This window comes from Oxyura jamaicensis, chromosome 1 (genome assembly GCF_011077185.1).
Source record: "Oxyura jamaicensis isolate SHBP4307 breed ruddy duck chromosome 1, BPBGC_Ojam_1.0, whole genome shotgun sequence".
Lineage (NCBI taxonomy): Eukaryota > Metazoa > Chordata > Aves > Anseriformes > Anatidae > Oxyura > Oxyura jamaicensis.
Window position 1 is genome coordinate 21195208 of NC_048893.1, and position 20789 is coordinate 21215996.

The window sequence follows — 20789 nt, forward strand, 5'->3', positions numbered from 1 at the left end:
CATTCTCTACAGCTTCTATTAGCATATGATTTTTCTGCTGGCAAAGCAGATACAAATGAACTGCAAGAATACAGGTGTGTGAAAGCTTTTCCTCTTTGTGAGAGACTGGAAAAAGATGCACATAAAAAACTGTAAAAACCTGCAAAGTGCTTGTACAAGGAGAACCTCACTATTTTTCCCCCATTTTTTCCATTATCTGTAATAAACATTACTGCACCTTCTCTTTAAAGCCAACAGTAAAAATTACTGAGGTGATATGAAACTTGAATATGGAGGATATGCCAACCAAATACCTCAGCTAACATCATCCCAAACTTAAAAATAATGATGAGATGAGAAAAAAAAAAAGAAAAAAAAATAAGAGTCTATAAAGCTGTGTTTCCAGATTGCTGAACGCACACTCAAAACTTACCAGAACAAATTAAACCAAGTGCAGCATGGATGCACTGGAGATAGAAAGTGCTACAGGCATCCAGCTGCAGAGCAGGCAGAAAAGCCAGCATGTTTATCGAGCTTAATGAAGGCTATCTCCCAAAAGGTGAGAGTACCAAAAAGCTTCATCTACCAAAAGTGCCCCCCACTTCAGCATTTTGGCTTTGCTGCTACTGCAGGTAACCACTCCGCTCGGTGGTGTGGAACGAGAAGAACCCCTCGGGCATCTCGTCTCTCCCCATCTCTCCTCCCCTGCAATCAGCTGCCAGATGCAAGTTTGGAAGTCTTCAGCATTTCGTCTGACAGCATAAATGTTATGTTTTTTCATGAACTGAGCTACTCATCTGCTCTGCTGCACACTCTGGCCACCTGCCTCTGTTGGGCACATGGGGCAGGGCAGCCACCTGCATGTCGGGGACCAGAGCTGTTGCTAACACCAGCAGCTATGTCTGACCTACGCTGCCACAGTATTATCCAAACCCGTGGTTTTTTTCTGCCAGACAGATCACATTCTCAGCAAGCCTCCTCCTTACCTTAAGGAAACAGCAGCTTTTCTACAGGAGCAAACTACAGCCATGTGGTCCACGGTGGCGTGCCGAAAATGGTTAGGATGCTGCTCAAATTGCCCACACAGCTCCAATGGGCTGCAGCTGGACCAGGAGCTGTTTTCTGGCTGCAAACCTGCCCACACGGTGCAGTGCTCAGCACTGAGGCCCAATGCCTCTTCTTTTTCCGCATATGCACATCATTTTCCCTTCTATTTCCTCTGGAAGGGTTGTATTTAAATAAATAAAGTCCTCCTTAATAAATTTGTAATCTCATCAGCCACCTATATTTCCGCCTCCAGAAGTGTTAAAAGAAAAAAAAAAACAAAAAAAAACACGAAGTAGTACTTGATACTTCTGTCAATAAAGAGCATGCTCAGGATCAAAGGAATAAAAATGCTAATTACGGTGCACTCTGTAACACCTCTCTCCCGAGCCAAGTGCTCTGATTAAGTTAACCGTTGTGCTAATTATAATAGCGTTTAGCACAGCTGGGGCCGAAGAAAAGCCACCTTGTACCAAAGCATGGTTACCGGCCTCAGAATGAGATGAGGCATATTTATACCCTACAAGAAACTTGCCTCCAGTCCACAGGAAAAGCCTCTGCTCATTTTAAGTACTCAAAAGTACGAAGCCTACCACAGATTTTGTTCATTTATTTATATTAAATAAAAAAGTGGACATTTAATTTTTTTTTATTTTTAGTCATGCTGGAGTCAGAAGCTTATTGCCCAGAAATTAAGTTACCAGCTCCTAAGGGAAGGTACAGCAGGTTAACACATCTCTCCAATTTAAAGGGGAGCCCGCTCTCTTGCCTTTTCTCAGTCGATACAACTGTGAAGTATTCCACTGAAGAGAGAAGAAGGACACTGTACTCTATATTTTCATTTAAAATGGAATGAAGTAGCACGCAATTACTGGCAAAGCCACCTGCCACATTTCAGCAGCAGGTTTGGATGGAGAACCAGGGTGATAAATGAGGGCTGAGTCTAAGTGAAAGTTAATCCTTCCCACCAAGTCCACGAAGGAGGGGGAAAAAATATAACAAAATCAATAAATTCCTGCACCTCAGAAAATTGTATCTTCAGTGGATGCTTACAAACCTTGTTGCACGTAGCATAATTGGAAGAAAGATTTTTAAACAGTTATGCAGTTACAACCACCTCTTCCATCCCTCCTTGAAGAACTCGTGAGTGATTACTGGCAGCACCTTCCAATCCACCTGGTTGAAGTATAAGGGCTGCGTGCCATGAAGGAGCTAAAAGGTAAGAAAATTACTTGCACTTCAGTATCACTCCTCAAAAACGACTGTTTTGTACTATTCAGCCTCCTGGAGCTTTTGAGTAGCAGCAGATGAGCAGACTGTTTTTCAGCATGAATTCAATAATTAACTCTGAATTAAACAAGTCATCTAAACACAATGATGCTACTAATTCTCCTGAGTGGATACGTGCTTTCTGGATTCCAGGCGTGTTCAACGCGATCCTGGTTCAGTGCAGAGATTCGGCAATCACTGACACCCTTGTTATGTGGCACCTTCCCATTCACTTCTTATATATTGCATTTGCTCATTTAGTTACACACACACACACACACACACACTCCTATATGTATAAATACAGCACCATTTAATGCATATTGGTAATCTTTATCTAAATTCCTCACTGCTTTGACAGGCCGGTAAGGATTTAAGTGGCTTTAATCCACTGTCTCATCAAAGAGGCTTATTATTGCTCTTATTTGGATGGGAAAAAGGAGAGGTCCTTCAGAAGCAAAGCTCAGTATATTGGCTGAGCTGCTTGAAAAAGCAGAAACCTGAAAAAAGCATGCCTTGAAAGGGTGAAGACCACTGATAGCCCTTTGCCAATATCATTTCCAGGTAAACAAGTATCAAGACACCATGTAAATGTTTTGGACAGGAGTCTGTCCTATTTCAGGGGTCTGTGAATGGGGCTTAGAGCTGTCCATGAGGGATTTCAGTCTGTCATACTTGTAATAGAAATTATAGTAATAGAGGGAGAACTAGAACATTCGAATCCTCTACTTTTTCCACTGACATCCTTGGATGCGAGGGGCCACTTCATCCAGGATAATCCACCTACGTGCTGCATGGGGCTGCTCTGCTCCAGCACCTCGCTCTGCATCCCTGTGCATGGGTGGGGGAGACAGGCATGAGAGGACAAGCAGGGAGGGAAAGGCGACGTCTCATCACTGTCATCCCGTTGTCTCTCAGCTGCTAAATGGCAATGGGCAAGCCCTGTGGAAAGGATCACAGTATTATAGGGTGTCAGGAGAGCCTACAGCTGGCTGGTGAAGAGCAACACACAAGGCTGGTTATTTGGCTAATAGCTAGGGTATCAGGCGCTGTTGCGTACATTTAGGATGATGACATTACTTTATATTGTGTATATCTTCCACTGCTGAGGTAAGCTTAAATATGAATTCTTATGTACTGATAGCATTTCATGCCAAATTAATTCCCACTCTATGCAGGCATACCTCCAGGACAGGCTGGGAAAAGATCATGCGGTAGATACTCATGTACTATGATGATGGGCATAATAGGGTAAAAAGAAATGGTGGAATAATTGAGGAAGCAGAAGGGCAAATTGCATACCATAACATTAAGACAGATAGTTTCCTGGGATGATTTTATATGGGGTGTCTGCATTGCCTACACCCAAAGTGTTCAGGTTGCATCCTGCTGCCAGTTGAAACTCTTAGATGAAAATGCAGAGCTAACTAAACAGATCTGCCTAGTTTCTTTTTCCTGAGTTTTATTACAAGTGCTTTTTACTGAGGAAGAATTGTTGCTGTAAAAATGAATGTTTATATATACACTACCTAATTATCTGTTTATCATAAAGTAATTGGAGGAGCTATTAAAGAACGGTCACCAAAATATTTGGATTTGGCTAAGGTTTAGAATATTAGTTACCCAAACTTTAACTTTTGAAATAATATCAGCTAATGATACGTGCTTCACTTGGGAGTTAAACACTTAAAGTAAAAAGCTCATGTCTGACAAATTGAAAGTAATTTCACATTGAAGTAAATTAAATGAATTTCCCAGATGTTGCTATAAGAAGAGACTCAAGGAGGTGAAATGAAAGTCACTGCTGATGCATTCAGACACTTACCATGAAGTTCCCAAGAATGTTCCATTTTAAAATGGAACTGCAAAAAAAGGACACATGAGAGGTGGGAAGGCTGTGGTCCCACTGGCAATTTTCATCTGAGCATCTTGTGGCTCTGTAGTTTCAAAGGGGGCCCGTGTTTGTGCATGGAAAATGATGCATAAACATTAGAGTGAAATCGGTCTTGTTCAAAGGGTGTTGGGTAGTCAGAAGGAGCTACTCTCACTCCAGGTGAAGTAGAAGAAAATTTAAAAACCCACATTCTTATTTAGAAATTAAACAAAGATTTGCAGGTGTATCATTGATACTTGTTAGTTCTTAGCATTTTGCTGTGGCAAGTTGCAATGTACAAAAAGGATTTGGAAATTCCAACTTCTCCCTGTTAAACAGAAGGTTTACCAGCATATAGAAATATATATAGTTGACAAGGGCAAACATCAAGAACTAGCAGCATCCTTGCATGAAAACTCTCAGAACTACCTTGCCTTCTTTTCTTACCCAATGATTCCCACTCTACTTGAGTAATATCTCCTTCTACCCTATCCAAATTGAGTAAAGAAGCTACAAGTTTAGGAGGACAGGGAGGAAAGGAAGTTTACAACCCCCAATTATTGTTGTATCCCAGAGAAGCCTATACACCCACATCTCTTCTCTATCAGTTGCATAGGAAGTCCACATGCTGGGTGCACAGGACTGGTGATGCCCACAGACCAGCCTAGGGTGTCCTTCCTGTCAGGGTGATCAAGTATTTTCCATATTCTCTGCACTTTTCTCTCCCAGCTGCTTCCTTATCCAGCTGCTCATCTAAATTCCTGGTGGTGTTTGCTTTGCTATTCCTTCTAAATGCTGGAGATATGGAAAAAAACCCTCTCTACATATTTGATTCCAGTCTTCAGTTTCACTCACAAATCAGGATTTTATGCTATGGATTTGCAAGAGTAAATGGAATAACAAAACTGGCTGAGTTCATCTGTTTCATTAATGTAATCATTACATTTTTTCCTTTGCCTTTTTTTTTTTTCTTGTTCCACTAAATTATCTTCCAATAAAATGGAAAAATTATTTTATTAAAAGTAGTGATTATGTCAAGTTCATCCTCTTATTATAATTACAGATTTTCTGCAGTTTACTTGGAAATCTGCTTTACAGCACAACAGATGTCAACTTTTCATGCTAGACTAACAAAAGCATCTATTCCATTCTCATCTGGTGACCAATGCAATATATGAAAGGAAAAAACAACTATTTGAAGAGTACAAGGGGGTCTAATTTCTAGAGTTAAAGCACCCCAAAGTCTATAATGTAATATCATGGAAGAAGGAATACAGGGTTATAAAATCTCAAATCAACAAACATCTTTGATAGTAATGTAAAAAAGTCAATATTTTGGCTTGAGAGTAAGCATTGCCAACTTTTGATTCTTGCGACATAACCAATAATACTCCCTTAACATTGATAATGTAGATTGATAACCTCCTAGATTTGGTATCTGTAAACAGAACATAATAAAATAGAATCTAAACTCCAGATGTATATTTCCCACCATTTTGGCAGGCTGGTTGACAAACTGCTCTGTGAATACTCCTCCTGTGTTTCACAATGCCTGTCTTTGGGTATGCCCAGTGGTATAACAGTAATAACTAAACCACAATGCTGATATATGACACTAGCTCCTTTTTCTGCAAGAAAAAAATTAATTCTAGTTAAATAGAAACACCACATTTTTAAGATATATACAAGGCAGTAAGAGAAAACTATTCCAAATGAAGCCTTCATCAACACTTCAAACTCTGTAAGTGTCAGCAATTCTGACTGGTATTGCAAGAGTCTCCTGTGAGACTCACCTACAGGCCAATGCTCATTTATTTCATTTTGTTCAAACATAAGCACAAATTACTGAGGTTTGCAATGAACCTTACCACACAGAAGTGGGCAACTTTAGCATGCCACAGAGGGATACAGAGAAGCAGTCAAAACCCTCGATTCTGCCACCTCCTTTTTCTTAATATTTCAGGAACATACCTCATATATCAACAGATCCAAAATTTATCTAATTTGAAAGTAACTGCTTTGGTCCACTTGGTAAGAAAAAAAGCTAGCCAAAGAACAGTGGGTACACCAGCTCTTTCTCCGGGATTCACTCTTAACATGTTTTGGCAATCAAAGAAACTACGCTCTTCCCACTATTTCATTCCTGTACGGCACTTCAATACAACACACACAAACCATTTTCTCCAATGCAAAACTAAGCTGAAAAAGAAGCATTTCTGAACAGGAGGAAAACATAAAAACAGGCAGAAGATAACAGGCAGACCCCTAAAACATTTCAGAACCCTACAAATCCCTAAAGTTATCCCCAAAGTATGATTTTAAAATGATTCAATCTTGGTGATAGCCTCAGGTGCCAATACACTACAGACTTGAGCCATATATCAAAATATTATTTTCTGATCATTTAAAACTCTTAAAAAGAGAAGAAAACCCAACACTTACCCATTTAGGGTGAGGATGTTATTGCACAGTCTCTTGTTCACTGTCACAATTTAAAAGAGAGAAAAAAAAGTCGCAAAGGCAGAAAGGGCTGAGCAAAACCACAACCGCCAAGGAAGCTCTTTTAATAGTGACTTTTTTTTTTTTTCTCAAGTAAGGGTGAATTTCCTTTCACATCCCCCTCTGAAAGCTGCTCTGAGCCCACCACTGCACTGGGTGACAAGGTGACCTTTCCTCGGTGAAAGGAAACACGGAAATGTTGGGCTCCAGAACCAAGGCCTACCGATGTGCTTCCTTGCTTTTCCTTTAGGCTCTGCAAAATTCGTACACATAGAGGAAGGACATTACTCTCAGATAAGAGAAAAAGAAGAAAAGCAAGAAAAAATTGAAAACTTCAGTGAAAACCTTAGTCTGGATGAACAAGGAACTCGGTTTTACCTCCAAAAAGGTTAAGGTCACCAGACTAGCCTTCCTACTTTCTTACTGCAGGGACAAAAGAATACACCACAAAGCAAGTAGTGCACGTAGCACAATTGGCAGCTGGCTTGAAAATGCTTGGGTTCAATTGACTATGAAGAATGAATTACCCTTATGTTTGAACAAAAAAACCCAACCTGATCTCACCAGGCCAGAAGTACAACCACATTCCAGGCGCGATGTGTGACAGCACACAGAATGCGAGTTTCAATTTATTCTGCGCATTTGAGCACACACAAAAGCCTATATGGTTCTCATTGAAATAAAAGATATCTCCAAACTTTTAAAAGAGCACAGAATGATTTAGGTTCTCGCTCTCATGTGGAAGAAATAACTTTTCGTAGCATTTGCTGTGCTTTCTCTTGGATGTGGGATTTAAGTCATCTATATTATTTTCATATCTGTAAACAACCACTGGTGGATTAAGGATCTTCCTTATTCCTTCAACTCTTTTATTTTTTTAAATGGAAATTTCTTTGACAAAGGCCGACAAAGCATTCTCTCTCAAAGAAAGAGCGCTGTAGATACCCACCACTTTAAGCAAGGACATTTAGATGCAACTCTGCAGAGTTTACTTAGATTAGGCTAACAATGTTCTTAAAAAGGAACCCTGAACCTTTCATGAAGATTACGCTTTAGCGGTGGAACAGCTTTAACAAGCTCATTCATTAGTGGCGGGGGTGTCTTTGGGGTGCCAGTCCAGCGGGCCTTCCCTGAGCAGGTGTTCCTGCCCAGCTTCGCCCCTGCGCCATCTGGCACCTCCGCCTCTGTCGGCCCTGCCAGCCAGAGGGGCCCAGCCATGGCCTCAACGCTTCACAGGCCACTGCGTGCTGAGAGGCCAAATGCATGCCACTCGTGGAGATGGAAGGAGAAAATATCGCCCAAGATATCGCCCAAAATATTGACCCAAAACCACATGGGTTAGCTCTCTCCACGTTCGCAAGCTTACTCTTAAGGACATCCGTAAGAAATGGTGATCGTGCATGGAAGGCAAATGCCGCCCGCGCGACATGTTTGGTGTGGACCTGATGTTGAATGAGTTGGGGCAAACTGTGAAAAACAAAGCTAGGATAATGGAGGAGAGCACAATTTAAGACTGATTAGGAAAAGGCACTGAGTAATTTGAAGAGGGCCACAATTTAGGAGATCTAACGTGACCATTTTATTTCATTGCTCTGACTCCTGGCTCCGGAGGCCTTCCCCAGCTGGAACACCATCCCACCTCCCTGAGGCTGCCGATAGCGTACAAAAGCAATGATCAAGGACAGTTTGCTACATTGTGCAAATGAGCTAGAGGGGTCTGAGAGACAGCGGGGACTGAAGAACACAATGAATTAAACATAACTGAAGTGCACACAACAGGAATCAAGAAACAGGACATTTGCATTGGCTGTAGGTGTTTATGGAAGCCAGTGATGTCAGTGTTCTTCAGGTTAAAGGAAGCATTCTGGGCTGATTCATAATTAAAAAGGAATCTCAATGCATATACCTACTTACAAATTATGCAGTTACGATTTAGGCAAACTATTGTTTTAATTTAATTAAAAGCTAGTGATTTTATTACTTTGCACAAAACAATATGAATCTCTGTAAGGAAAAAACACCTATGAAACTAAATGAAAATTCTGCTTCCTCATCCTACTCCCCTTCAGCAAGTTTAATTCAAATGCTATTACTAGTTTTTTTGTGTTTTTTTTTTGTTGACATATCATTTAAAGATAGGACAGAAAGGATTTTAAAAAATGTTTGGCAAGAAGGATAATTAGCCCTAGTTAAGTCAGAAGCTACCAAGAATCACACTCCTAAATATTAAAGAGAATATTAAGTTAGTAACCAATTTCAACAGGAAGTATTTTAGTGTTTGCAGCCAGGAACATAATAATTAAGAACAAAACACGCTGTAACAATATCAGTTCTCATTGCAACTGCTTTAATGGGTACTTTTTGTTTGCTTGTTTCTCTAACAGAAAAATAAATATCTCGAATCTTGAATAGCACTTATGTGATATGTAATTTTCTGGAAAAAAAAAAAAGTACATGAAAGAAAAAGAAAACACCTAGCTGAAATTTGTCCCACCATATGAAACAACCAATTTTCATTAGGAAAGCCAGCAGCAGTGCCCATGGCCACATCACCTAACATGAACTCCTGAAAATTATTTTGCCCTTGCAAGAATGTGCTTGCAAGTCACGAAGATGCATTAGGTCCCCCCTGTATACTCTTGTGATACTACCAGAAATCTATGAGATGTCTACCACAGCCAAAGACATGGCTTGCAACAACACAAAACAAGAAAAAAAAAAAAAAAAGAAAGAAAAAAAGAAGATAAAGAAGCAAGCATGCACTAGCAAACAAGCTACCTTGGAAGATGGAGGAGAAATATTAAGATATCATGCTGACCAAAGCAACTCAGTTATTCCATCCGGGAAGCCGAGCTCTGTCTTCTTTACAGCCTTCCCCTCCACGTGGGTTACTACAAAAGGCAAGTTACATTCCAAAAGGTAGTCATTTTCTCTTTTTTTTTCTTTTCTTTTTAAATGAAAGACACAGCATTGCTTTCTCTTCCTCTTGCAAATAGCTCTGAGCTGGAATGCAGAATAAATGCCTGAAAGACTACTCTGTGCTGGAGGGTTTAGCAGCAAACCAGCAGTCTCAATATGAAACAGATGTGTCACAACAAGTTTTGGGTGGAGAAATGTGTTCACTCATGGTATGAGAATGCTCAGGAGGGACTGCCTCTCACCACGCAGACACAGAAACAATTAAGAAAGGCAGAAGCAGGCTCAGCAAAACCTCGCCAGGAGAAGGAGTGATGCAGACTTTCTTTAAAGCACCATGATCATTCATTCTTCAGTACTCTAACAGGGCCCCAGTGACGTGTGCACAGCATTACTGTGTGTTAAATACTTATTTCTGTAGTACTGAGAGTCCCGGAGATCTTGAAGCTTTTCCATGAGGGCAAGTACGATAAAGTAAATGATGATTTTGCCAGGAAAATCTGGAGTATTCTCAGGTTGATTATGATCTTCAAGCTGTTGTTCTCTCCCCAAAATCAGAGCACAGAAGTGGAATTTAATTCTGGTGGATGCATTTCACTGGCTACACATAATTCAGAATTATTCTCTTATGACGTAGACATGCAAGGCACTTAAAGAATATATCCCTGCCCCAAGCGATCCAAGAATCTAATCTAGACGTAATTAGGAGTAGGCAAGTACTTAGGGAAATTAGTCATTAGTTTGCAAATTCAGACTTCTGTCTCTCAGCTATAAGCCTCCCTTTTATTTAGTTCTCTCTTTTTTTCCATGTCTTCTGTGGTGAAAGAGCACAGAAATAATGCTGTACAGTAGCAGAAATTTGGGAGGTCCTGCATAGATCATTCCACAATTAGTTTTGTTAGGTGGCATAGAAGGAAGAAAGTGTTCAGGAAGAACTATTCCTAAACTGAAACAGAAGCAAACTAAAAACTCAAGAAAAACAGAATAGCAGCAAGGCCCTCGAAACCAAAAAAGCTGGCAATCCAGGCTGTGGATAGATGTTAGGAAACAGTGAGGAAGAGAGCAGGGAGAAAGAAACAAATTTTCCTCCTCCCTGCACCCACCAGTTTTGAATTTCAAAATGATATCCAAATGAGCTCCCTTGCAGACGGTGTAATAAGCACACAGACCCACCTTTAACAGGCAATTTCTCCTACAAAAACCTCTTTGCACACATTTCAGGCCCCAAATACAGAGAACAGACAATTAGCAAATGACAGCCTCGGTGTGAAGGCAAGCATTTAAAAAAATCCAGCGGCCATATGATGTCAATATACAACGACGGTAACACCAATAACGAATGCTAAGAGCAAACTGCTGCTCTGCGGTGTTGCAGGCTGAACTCGACTTTCTCGTCTCTGATGTGCCTATCATCTCAGCATTACTGCCTCAGCCGACTTCACTGTTTGTTTGCTTTTGCATAAGCAGGAAGCTCTGAAGTGCTACAGGATGCCAAAGACATTTCTAGCAGACGCCTTTGATTTCCCACGAGGTCCTGAGCCCGTTCATGGGGCTCCTATGCACTGATGGAGGCAGCAGCAAACGCTTGAGCGATGCCTTGCTGCTGGCTGGGATCCCTTGGCTGAGTCAGTTCGCAGCGGGTCTGTGAGCGCAGGACAGCCCATGTGGTGACAGTCAGAGCCTAAGAACAGCCAGGTACAGTTGGGCAGGGTAATTGGTAGGCAAGAGCTTAGTGAAGAGAGCTTGCCAGGAGGAGAAACTCAAGTGCCTGTTACATTCCTTACCCATTACTGTACCAAGAAGCTGAGAACAGTCTGGCACGATCAGTGCTGGGTGAGGGCCAGGAAAGCATTTACGTGGACACCATGGACAAGTTACAGGTCTTGCAACAGCAGCGCCAAGCCCAGGTCAGGGCTCTCATGCCACAGCCTCTGCTTCGCTGGTGGGAAGTTCTGGGAGCTGGTCAAGGAGCAGCCGGCACACCCAGCCAGGGCCCGACATGGAAGGACACATATGCTTTGACTCCAAGTCTGGCTTCAAACTAACTATCCTTTTTTGTGTCAAGCACGCTATTTATTTGGAAGGATGATCTGGAGGGAAAACGGAGACAGACAGGAAAGTGTTTGGCACTGTCAAGCGCACCGGGATGTTTCATGCATTTCTAAAAGGGCGAGCTGGCTCCCTGGAACGTGCGCAGGGCAGCCAATCTTCGCTCAGCACAGACTCATTTTTATGAAGATTTATTTTAATAAGTTAGAACCTGTGGGCAGAGAACCGCTCCTGGGACATCTGCACTCCTCCGTTCAGGGCGTGTGACAGTGGTGGCAGCAGGGCAAGGAAGGGTGCAAGGGTCCTGGATGCTGCCAGCTTCCTCCCAGTAATCAGGTGGAGAGAGCCCGTCCTGGTTCACCACCTCACAGCAAACAGCAGGGAGCAGGAGTGCACGGAAGTGCCAGGAAATTCAATTCTCTGCCTGCCATCCTCCACATATTACCCAGGTTTTGAGTAGCTCAGAACTTGCTTATGGATGACTGGGCTGTTCAGACAGATGTATTGCAGTTGCTTGTATGCAGCCAAAGAAGATTGCCTGCTATTATTCCTGTCCGCAGGCAGATGACGATGAAATCATTAGGGAGACCCACTTCTGAGGTCAGCTCTGGGAAATTTATTCATAAAGGATCAATTCAGCTAGGCTTCTTCAGCTCTTAGCTACTGGCTATTTGGGAGGATAACAAACTTCCTAACCAACTTACAATTGCATATCGTCAAGATTTCTTATCAACAAGGCTTGAAGTAAAACTAAAGGCTCAAACAACATGAATAATAAATGAAAATGACTTGTACTGGTACACTCAGCAAAACCCAGGGGTGGGGGGAAGTGGAGCTCTGCTTTGATTCAAAATCCCTTTCTTTCCAATACTGCATTTCCCTTCCTCCTGCTCTGTATCCCAGCACAGGTTTTGCTTGCCGTGCCAAAATCTAAAACCTGCCTTGATGGCTTGTGCTTCTGTACAGGGCAGGAGGTGTGCACATTTACACAGTTTGCAAAGATGAGCCCCAAAGAATTGTGTTAAAGAAATAGTGTGACAAACATAGAGAAATACAAGCAATTATAGCATACCAGTGCTGAAAACCTGAAATGCACACATGGACAGAGACAGACACTCCAAAAAATCCATTCTAAGATGCGCATCTCTGTGATTTGAACTGCCCCAGCTGGGCAAGGGCTGAAAGACCAACAGAAAGAAGGGAAAAAAAAAAAAAAAAAAGTGACATGTCAGGGGGTGCTCACCTGGCTGCCCTGGAAGTCATAGTTTTCCAGCCGATTTTAGCTGTTGTGGTAAGATATGGGGTGCCTTATGACAACCTTTTGCATATAGCTGTAGGTCTTAATAGAGCTTGAACTGTGTGGTCGCCAGAGGTAACCACCCCCAGAAGTTCAGGACAATAAAGCTGTGCTAAAAACAACTGCAAACCATGTGCCCGAGGTTTTGGCTAAGGGGACTTATCTGATTGTATGACTATCATGTTCTGAACAAGGGTAAAACATGCAGGGGAAAAATATGAGCAAAAGAAAAGTGAAATAGGAAGCTGAAGAACAGGTAAAACAGGATCCAAACAGTTTCACTTCATTATGAAGGAATTCAGCCCATAGCTGGAGGATAAATGTAGGCAGCACAGGTCTTGTATAATGAAAAAAGAAAGCAACCAACACAACAAAACCTGTCTAACTTAAGGAATTAACATGTTGACTTTTCACTCTGCCATATGGGTACTCAACATTTTCTCAGTCTGACAAATGAGTTTGTTCGGGGTGTTTAGAAAACTGTCGGATTTGCATCTTTCCCTCTTGGGCTGGATAAAATGATTATATTGTCGGAGACATTCAGACAAACTCTAAAATCCTTATATTCTTTTAAAACATTCCTAATATAATCTGGGGTACAGAGGAAAGGAGGCAAGGGAAGGGTTTGCTCCATAATACTACCTAAGACCAAACAGAACTATTAAAAAACATACAAACTGTTATGATGGGTGGACCAATTCTTTCTGCTATTGACATGGATCAAAGAGCTCCCTTTAAAACTCTTTTCCTCCGAGACTTGTAATTTGCCCTGCTATATATTCACCTGAATTGGCAGAAAATCTGGAAGAGGTGGAGGGCTGTGAAGGAATGCTTGTAACACTAAACTCCACGATACCCTAAGCCATATTCACCTATAAACAGACTCAGTTCCAGAAGCTGTTCTGGTTTCAGAGTGGTAACACAAAGCTCCTCAGATTTAGTAACAGGGACTCCATCGTTGCTCCATAATCTCAGTGATCTTCCTATGAAAGCCAGGGAAGCTTTAGTTTCAGCAAAGCTCCATAGTTCTGTGCTGAATCTTAAAATGAATGAAATGCAGCGGTGGCACCAGCCTGCCGTCGGGCATCCCCCATGCCACGTGTGCGAACACACCCAGCCTGCCCAAGCGTACCTCAGTGCCACACAAGGTGGCTCTTTTGGTGCTTGAAAAGCAACAGCACCAAAAAGAACCTGCATGTGCTCATTTTTCTGTGACTTCAGGTTCCCACACTGCTACTGCTGCCCCTTGCTATGCTCGGATGTCTGTAGCTCACACTCCTCAGGGTGAGCCTGCTCATGCGAGTGTAAGTGCTCACTGGCACGGAAAATGCCTGCATGAACTCACCCCACCATCTGCTACACCAAAGGTCTGGGCTGAGACGTTCCTTCCAAGTCATCTTAGGGGTTAAGATCACAGAATCACAGAATCACCTAGGTTGGAAGAGACCTCCAAGATCACCGAGTCCAGCCTCTGACCTAACACTAACAAGTCCTCTACTAAGCCGTATCCCTAAGCTCTACATCTAAACGTCTTTTAAAGACCTCCAGGGATGGTGACTCAACCACTTCCCTGGGCAGCCTATTCCAGTGACTAACAACCCGTTCAGTAAAGAAGTTCTTCCTAAGATCCAACCTAAACATTCCCTGGAGCAACCTTAGCCCATTCCCCCTCGTCCTGTCACCAGGCACGTGGGAGAACAGACCAACCCCCACCTCGCTACAGCCTCCCTTCAGGTACCTGTAGAGTGCAATAAGGTCGCCCCTGAGCCTCCTCTTCTCCAGGCTGAACAACCCCAGCTCCCCCAGCCGCTCCTCGTAAGACTTGTAAGATCTCCAGAGCAACGTCTTCGTGGCATCATGGAGCTGTCTTATGTCACACTTAGCTCCCTCCATCCCACCCAGCAACCACACTGTGACATTTCCAGCTTCATCTGAAAGACCTTTAGCTAATAAGCCAAGCCTTTTTTAAACAGGAAATGCTGAGCTTTCCCAGCACAAGTTCCATCTGCAGACTACCAATGTCCGACCACATAATACTTGAACTTTTATCACCCGAGCTGAAAAGGCTGGCAAATTTCGCTTTTCCCATCTATGCTGACCACAACAAACTGTCTAAAAAACAAAGCCCTGCAACAGTCTTTGTATAAAAACGACATTTCCATCTTTTGTTCTGTGGAAATTGATAAACAAGATTACTCAAGCTCTTAACAGCTCAAGTGGGAGGGTATCCAAAGAAGCTTTCTGCGGTTATTACTCGCCACAGTATTTTTAGGGGAGGAAAAAAAGCCCAGAATGAAAACAAGGAACTTCCAAAGGAAGCTGCATCAAAAAGGAGAAGTCAGAAAACTGTCAGAAAAGAACCTTCGAACACAAATATCTTCCAAAATAGAAGCATCTACAAAACCACCACAGTCAAATTATACAAGTTGAAATTATGCATTTCTATTCAAACACCAGTGCCAGCCGTTATTAGGCGAGGAATCTGAAAACTGCATTTTAAAGCACCTTCTGTTTTTTTCATCCTCCTCTCTCCTACTCTCTAACCAAGTGAACAAACCATGAAATTATCTAGCTCCAAATGAACCCATCCATGCAATTACCTTATATTCCTCTGCTAAGTTTTATTGCCTGGCAGGAGTAAAAATTAAAAGCTTTACTTAGAAACTGAGAAAGTTACCAAAAGCATATTTTACAGATTCAGACAAAATAGTATTGTTCAAATGTACTTGACACAGGTTCCAACATTGATAAAGGCTCTCACCATGGTGAAAAAAAAAATCAGATCTGCAAAGTTACTCTGTGAGCAAAAATGTTCTAACCTTGATTAGATATACAACCATGAGGATTTCTCCTGAAATAAGGCTCCTTTTCTACCTGTTGTACACAGTCCAAACTCAACTATTGCAGATTACATTAGACCATCAGGAAATAGAGTTTACAATTAAATAATTAAAAAAAGGACAGAAAAAAAACTTGCCAGGGCGAAAAAGAGACACGGAGCACAGAAGTATATGATGTACAGTATCCTCAGCCCTCTGCTGTTCCAGTGCTAAGCTAAATAGGGTGTAACCAGACTGTTACATCAGGAGGCAGAACGTTACCAATGTTGTGTAAGAAGTGAGTGTCCCAAGCAATTCGATGTCCTCCATTGAGGAGGACATGAACGAGCCCCCCTGCCCCAAAGGGGCTTCAAAGGCTGTAGGCACAGCGGGGCAGGGCTGCCAGAAGCAGCTCTGAGGAGGCAAGGTCACAAGTTGATTTAAGAGAAGGAATGAGGAAACGTGGGGTGCAGCCAGAGGTTTTGTGATTTCACGGGGAGCTGAGATTTCCCACCAGATTGCAGCCTTTCCCCACGCTGCGGAGCAGATATGGATGGCCCACCCACATACTGTGTAGCTGCTCTGATTAGAGGGTAGCTCCTTACTCCATGCTACTTATTCTCCATAGCACTGTGGCATGAAATCTGTTTAACTGTGGATTTGTAGAAAAAGGTATGTTGCTCCCATTAGAAAAAATAAAATAATTTTTAAAAAGCCACAAACAGTAAGAATATGCTCAATGTCATTTAATGTAAGGGTGGGGACGCATTTATCAGAAGACATACTTGCTTCATCCTACCTTTAAAAAATATATACATTTTTTTAATCTGCTTTGTCTTCAAGTCAAACTAGCCCTCTATGAGATGCAGGCACTGTGCTGCAGCCTTTTCTGCTTAAAAAGTGTCTGGGAAACAAGTTTTCAATAGCTACACAAGCTCTCAATAAAAATACAGATCAGCTTGCACTCTAGAGCCAGTAAATGATTAATGTCATTTGAAATCCAATCATAAAACCATTGACTATTTAAATGCGATAATGGAACTGACAAGTAGAACACAAGCTTTCAGCTAGAGAACTTCAATGCATCACCTTTCTGCTGAGAAACTCTTGGTTTCCACGCAGAAAAGCTAATACCTACAAAGAAGGGGAAAACGGGAGGAAGGCAAAACCATTGAAGCTGAGTGACTGCAAGCTTTTGTGCACATAAAGCCACAAAGACTTAATGCTTATTTTAAAAAAAGACTGTTAAATTGACTGAAACAAGATGTAGCTTATTTATGGTGTATTTTGCTTCTCAATATACAGGTGAACGGTATCCTACTTGCTCTGGCACCGTGCAATTATGATTCCATGGTCAGTGTGGTTTGGCGCTCCAGGGGCTCCCACCCACCACACCCCCTGGGAAGACGTTGTGCCAGGGCTGGTTACGGGAGGGCAGGGAGCTGGGATCCCCTTGCTAAAGGACAGAATAAGGATCCTTCTGATAAGGATTTCCACTTGCCTGCTGACTCTAAGCCTAAGAAATAACCAATTTGCTCCCTGGGCTGCAGACCTTGCATGTTCACCCACCCCAGGGTGAAGGGGACAGCAGCGTGCAGTAAGAGCACGTCAAGGGGGATGAATGCAGCTAGTTGTGTGCTCATCCAAGGCCAGGTGTAGAAATGGGAAGGAATTCTTGATAACTACAAAATTAGGAGAACAGATAGATTTGTTTTTTCAGGTCACCCTTGTACAATGTATGCAAATTGAGACAGAGACTTCTAAGACATGGGACAAGCGAACGCAGCACCTAAAATTCCAAACTCACAATACGGTATGATATGGTTTCTACATATCCATGTGTTATTTTTGCTTTGGAGATGCCTAGCAATCCGAGTTAAAAAGGTGGGCAGTGTGCTGCTGCATGGTAGCAGGGTGAACTTCCACCATCCCCTCCCTGCCCCAAGGGGTTCTCCATCCCAGAAATCCCAGAACTCAACCCAAAGCTGGCCAGGGTCCTGCGCAGCCTCCCACATCTCACCATTTAATCGCCTATATTATTTATGTGATAGCATGTTCAGCACAATTCAGGAGAGCCATGCTGCCTTTTAACGACAAAAAAAGACCAGCGTGTTTTTGCTGGTAAGGCACTTTACAACGTTCAGTATTAAGCATTACAGGTACTTAACTTGACTCAGAGCGTACCCATTTTAGCATTAGTAATTAATAATGCTATGTTAACTGAGAAAGTACGGTCATGCGCCAGCAAAGCCCGCTGTCAACCGAAGCAGGGGATCAATGAAGCTCGTCCCAGGTCACCCGAGGGCACGCAGCTCTGAGGAGCAGCCCTGGCGCTGCCGTTTTGAGCTGGTGCCTCTATCCTCTGTGTTCTCGCCGGTGAGTCAACCTGCGTGCGTGGGAGTTGTGTTTGTCCTGCGAGAGAAAATAAATGGGCGTCCCTGTCTGAAGCATTGCAACACTGCTTTGCTGAAAGGAATGAGGAGTGTGTGGCTGCTTCATAACAACATGTTATCCGGCACGGTATGTGGCTGGAAAGAAAAGAGTATACAGATAGAAAAGGGACAGAAGGGGGTAAATGAAGATCTAGAACAAGAGATACGTCGGTATTGCAAAGACAAGGAGCATATGAGCATCAACTAAAAGAAAAGCAAAAACAAAAACAATTTACATATGGGAATGAAAAAAATATATGAAAAGCTATGTTAAGTCAGAAAGGACAAATGTAACTTGTTTAATTAATTTAACGTCTATACTTCTTCCCCCCCTTCCTTTCCCAGTCAGCCTGGCTATGCTGTATCTGCTTTTTTAGATGCAAATGGAACAAAATAATCTACTTAGAGCATTGTTTGCTTACTAGCATATTCCCCAGCTTCCACAAAAACATAAGGGATCTAACGAAGAGATGCAAGGGAAGGGAACAGGCTGGGAGACATGTGGCTTGGCACGCTCCAAAATTTGCTCGAGCCTTCTGGCAGCCCCCCAGTATGTTTTATAGGAAATGGTCCTTCCACAAAGCTAGCTGGCGTCTCGTAGACATCACTCCAACTAAATGAGGCTCCTTTCTCTTGCAGGGAGACGACTTCCCTGTTCTCCGTGGCACACCATACGCTGACAGAAAGGCAGCAGACAAAATGCTTTTTGCTTCTTTTCCACCCCTGTACTTTCAGGGACCGACGGCTCCACAAATGAGGTGCCTCAGCAAGCAATCTTTCAGTCGCACCATAAAATGGCAGGGACAGCTCTAGCCTGGATAAAGCACTTCACACCTCCCCAGCACAGCTTAACGTCCTGAAGTGATATAGTGTGGATTGCAGGCATAAAATTACTTAAGTGAAATGTTTACTCTTGAGTAACTTAGATCCCTGGAGAGCTCCATTTTTCCTCATCTTCCATAAAATTAGAAGTTCATACTTTGATGGGACAAGCATACTTTGAAAAAGGTCGTTCATCTAGGCAAGGATACTGTAGCATACAATCTTACAATATGTTGATATTATATCCTCATAAAAAACATTTTTCTGGATTCTCACCTAGGACAACAGACTTCTCTAATTCCTCAGAGGTGAATCTGGAAGATCAATAAGGTTTTTGCTGCTTACTTTAATGAATGCCCATAAATAATGAAGGCAGCTTATCTGTATATGCTCCTGAGGGACTGTCATCCATCAAGCCAATAATATCTGGTCAAGCAACTTTCAGACGTTAAATTAGATTCTCTTTACAGAGGATTCATCAGCTTTTGTATCTTCTTCCCTGTAAGAAACACGGCCTCTCCCTTACCTATCAGCAAAGGAGTTGACAGGAAAATATTCTCCCAACTGTTCAGTATTCTTGTTAGAAGAACAGCAGAGAAGGAAATAATGCTTTTGCACAGGAAAAAAACTACCTGGAAATCCCCTGGTAGCACTAAGATGCAAGGCAGCTGTGAAAAAATAGACGAGATTGATACCAAGAGCTTACAGTTAGCGAGTTTTAGGGAAAAAGCCCCTTGTTCCCCAAGGCACTAATAAGAGAATGAAATGGAATAAGTAATGCATTGAGATGCTGCATAAAATCATAATATTTCTGAAAAGCAAAAAGGTGTCCTCCCTTAAGGGATGCCCTGATAGCGATATTGTGTATTTCATTTAATAAACATGCAAAATGCAGGTGCTGTTTAAATACGTAAATACGTAGTTTGCCAAGATAAAAATTGGCTTACCAAACTTGGACAAAATGTTATTATTATTTTTTATTTTCTCTTTCCCAAATCTTTACTTTCAAAACGCTCTGTTAAGAAAAAATAAAACCAAAACAAAACGCAAAAACATCCCTCTCTCCCCCACCCTGCAATTGATTTCTCAGTCTTGCAAGTTGCCTAACGAAGAAACAATTTATGGCTTCCTTTCCCAATTACCCACTTAAGGGTTCGAAGTTTAATTTCAGAGCAATCTTCACTTCAATCAAGGTGCACCTGCGCAGAGGGCTGCAGATACTAGAAGAGACTGGCATGCATTTTGGCATGTTTCTTTAAAAATAAGAAGGAATTAAAAATACCAATTTTTATTGGTGTTTATAAATCAAATGGTAGCACTTACACTGTAACAATACACAATAAATAGAACATTGTATTCCAATGACTAGGCTACATCAGTAACAGTGGCGAACGCTAAATGCATAAATACTTTATTCAAAAACACTTATGCAGCCAGTGGTTTGCAGCTCATTCTACAGAAGAAAGTTGCACGTTTATAGCTGACCTGTAATGATCCCTTCCAATCTAAACCCATTCTGTGATCAAACCATAATATGCTAATTCTGATATATATTTAATCCTACTTCCACTTGCAGAAATACTCATGGATAACATTTCATAACCCACAAAAAAAAAAAAAAGGAAAAAAAAGTGTTCCACCTTAATCATACACCCGTGATCATGAGGCTGCCTTTGAAGTCTGCCATTATGCATTTGTCTTTCAAGTATGGCTAGAGATAATCTGTTCTTGCTTTTCACATCAGCCGTTGTACTAGGTTGCTATCAGCCCTTGGACGACAAACTGTAACT

The 20789-nt window shown here is 42.0% G+C and overlaps 1 protein-coding gene and 1 long non-coding RNA gene across 7 annotated transcripts in view; one reads left to right on the top strand and one right to left on the bottom strand.

Annotated features, from left to right (window-relative positions):
- Positions 1-20789, bottom strand: part of PLXNB2 (plexin B2) — a 256955-nt gene that overhangs the window by 135645 nt on the left and 100521 nt on the right. The window lies entirely within an intron of this gene.
- Positions 2004-7212, top strand: LOC118155806. The gene is made up of 2 exons (XR_004746022.1): positions 2004-2242; positions 6915-7212. It is a non-coding gene; the product is annotated as an uncharacterized LOC118155806 (long non-coding RNA).